Source organism: Lynx canadensis, chromosome B1, assembly GCF_007474595.2.
Source record: "Lynx canadensis isolate LIC74 chromosome B1, mLynCan4.pri.v2, whole genome shotgun sequence".
Lineage (NCBI taxonomy): Eukaryota > Metazoa > Chordata > Mammalia > Carnivora > Felidae > Lynx > Lynx canadensis.
In genome coordinates, this window is record NC_044306.2 from 81,625,938 (window position 1) to 81,629,579 (window position 3,642).

A 3,642-nucleotide genomic window follows, 5' to 3' on the forward strand; every position below is an offset into this window, starting at 1 on the left:
GAGGTCATGATCTTACGGTTTGTGAGTTCGAGCCCCACATCAGGCTCTGTGCTGACAGCTTGGAGCCTGGAGCCTGGAGCCTGCTTTGGGTTCTGTGTGTCCCCCTCTTTCTGCCCCTCCCCCACTCACACTCTGTCTCTCTCTGAAAAATAAATAAAACATTAAAAAAATAAAAATAGGGGCGCCTGGGTGGCTCAGTTGGTTGAGCGTCCAACTTCAGCTCAGGTCATGATCTCACAGTTTGTGAGTTCGAGCCCCGCGTCAGACTCTGGGCTGACAGCTCAGAGCCCGGAGCCCGCTTCGGATTCTGTGTCTCCTTCTCTCTCTGCCCCTCCCCCACTTGTGCTCTGTCTCTATCAAAAATAAATAAATGTAATAAAAAATTTTAAAAAATAAATAAATAAATAAAAATAAAGAATTCCTTGCTAGGTTGTATTGTGATGGGTAATATTTTCAGTGTTTTTTTTTTTTTAATGTTTATTTATTTTTGAGAGACAGAGAGAGAGAGAGCATGAATCAGGGAGGCACAGAGAGAGAAAGAGAGACACAGAATCTGAAGCAGGCTCCAGGCTCTGAGCTGTCAGCACAGAGCCTGACGCAGGGCTCAAACTCACAAACCACAAGATCATGACCTGAGCCAAAGTCAGATGCGTAACCGACTAAGCTACCCAGGCACCCCGTATGATGAGTAATGTTAACTGCAGCTATAACTGCACAAGTAATTGTAGTCCCCTTAATGAAGTTTGGTAATGTTTTAGCAAAATGTCTGTCAATTTTGAAGCTCAGTTTAGAACAGAGCACCTTTTTACCGACCTACAGAAATTAATGGTAATTATACTTTTGACAGAGGCAAAGTCAACCTATGAGGTTTTTTCAGAAAAGAATTATTCTTTTAAGATAGGGGGAGAGTAACTCATTTAATCCTTAAAACAACCCTAAGATGTTAAATATTTTGCTCTTTAAATATTTACTTAGCACTTACTGTGTCCAGGAACTATATATTAACTAAAATAGTTAATATATAGTCAACCCCATTTAATAATGAGGAAACTGGGACACAGGGGGATTAAGTAGTTTGGCCAAACTCAAATTAAATGATGCCAGTCTGTTTTACAGAACAACGAGCTGTCAGTGTATAATATTCCCCCAAACACCTACCACTTACTGTGATGACATTTTCCACACTCTCATTTAATTATCCCACCAACCCTACAAAATAGCTATTCTTACCCCAATTTTAAATATAAGGAAACTGGTGCATACAAAAGAGGAAAAAAAACCTGCCTCAAATCATACGGCTAGTTAGTGACTGCTGAAATCTGACAACGTGCATCTAAGTCAAAATCCATTGTTTTTGACCAGGTCAAGGGTTTAGCAATGGTAGAATCACAGATGGCCTGGAAGGATGGCATTTTCGAGCTTAACAAAAGAGAGCATGGAATTTTTTTTTTTAAAGGCTACAAACATTTTACTATGTTATACAGCTTCCAGTATAACAAATAGCAAATAAATGTAAACAGTATCTTAGAAATTGGTCTCCACATTATAGCCCGTGGTACAATAACAAGTGAAAGAGGACAAGGGTGGGGAGGGGTTCTAACGCATTCTATGACTATATTTATAACATTTAAAAGGAATTCAAACTGAGAAGAAATGCATAGCTCCGTTTAGGGCTAATAAAAGCCACTCTTTGGCCACCTTCTTCATAATGCAGCACGCATCTGCTCCCACTGCTACTCACACTGAACCACAAATGACATGTTTGTCAGACCCTGTAATAGTTTACTAAGGGAAATTATGAACTTCTTTCTCTGGAAGATTCTAAAAACAGTTTTCATCTGGTTTAATGGTTGTCCTTTCTGAAATAAGGTGAACTGACTGGATAATCTTTCCATTTCTCCTAAACCTCCTAAATCTCATATGAGATGTAGGTATGCCAGTGACACAAATCATAAAAAATAAAAAAAATAATCATTAAAAAAAAGCTACATATGTTTGCTAAAATAATACTTAGGCAATTTAATTCCAGAAAGCTGATATACTGTGTAAAATATTCTAAAGGATTCAGAATAGTTTAAGGTTTAAATTTCTGGGAAGATATTTTGTGCAATGGAGAAATTTTTTGGTTAGAAACAATTTTATTCAGATGTATATACTTACAACTACCATCAAACAGTATAAAATATATTCAAAGAATTAACTACAGCAGATACTTTACAGACAATCATAAAATATCACAAGAACATGATGGTAGTAGTAAGACCATGAGAGAAAATTCAATTTATATGTAAGATTTGTACAGTTTCAGGTATTTGTAACTAACATAATAATGATAGGAAGCAGCCTCTGGGTACTTCCTAGGTACCATCATGGTAGGAAAATGATTCTCCTGAGTTATCTCCTTTACTTATAAAGGAGATAACTTTAGTTATAACTTTACTTATAACTATATACTTATATAGTTATAGGGTCGGTGAGTTAATGTGTCAGTTCCCTTTTAGCAGGAAACAAACCGAAGCTTAAAGAGAGGTAGGCTATTTGTCCAAACTTAAACAACTAACAAGTGACTGATCTAGGTTGAAAGTTTAAACCCACACAGTCTGACTCCAGAACCCAATCTCTAAATCACTGTGCCACACTTCCTCTGTTGGAAAACTTGCTCCTCCCCATCAGGAATAAGATAGATTTTTAAGACGCTAATATGAAATCAAATGACCAAGGAAGAAGAGAAGCAAAAGCTTTTGGTAATATTCAAACTGAATAACCCTTGACTCACTGTGACCTCACTTGGGTCTTTTGAGGGTTTACTCCAACTCTTGGGAATTAATGGGCCACATTATTTGCAGCTGATTTCCCCCAGTTCCCTTTGGGCTCTCCTGCCTATCATGGGGGATCCACAGGTCTAGACAAATAGACTTTACAACTGTGCTCACTGGGGACCTGGGTGGCTCAGTTGGTTGAGTGTCTGACTTCGGCTCAGGTCATGATCTCGCAGTTTGTGAGTTCGAGCCCCGCGTCGGGCTCTGTGCTGACAGCTCAGAGCCTGGAGCCTGCTTCACATTCCGTGTCTCCCTCTCTCTCTCTCTCTGTCCCTCCCCGACTCATACTCTGTCTCTCTCTCTCTCTTTCTCTCAGAAATAAACATTAATAAAACATAAATTAATTAAAAAAAAAACTGTGTTCACATCACTACACAGTCCAACTGTTTTGTTACTGGTGTACACAGCCATTTCAGAAATTGCTAGAATACTCCGGTACACTAAACACCAGTCATTATTTTCAGCTCTTGGAAATCCACCGTGTATTATTCTAGCCTGAAGTAAGAATTCAGAAATGTGGTCACTCTTGCTTACATTTTCTCTGGAAACTCAGCGAATATGGAATCAAAGAAATCAAAGAAGGTACATGACCTTCTTTTGTTCTCCTCAGCTTTCTCTGCTTATGACTGATGAGAAGAAACTATCCTACCAGCTGCCATGGCAGCGTACGAGAATAGAAAGAAATGGAAATCAGTAACATACAACAGGTACCTTACAAATACTGCCGACTGCCTGACCTTTGCCAGCCATATCTAACATTCTTTGACTTTTCAAGCATAGTTCACAAATGGGGCCAAGGGCACCACAAAAGAATTGCTGAAAA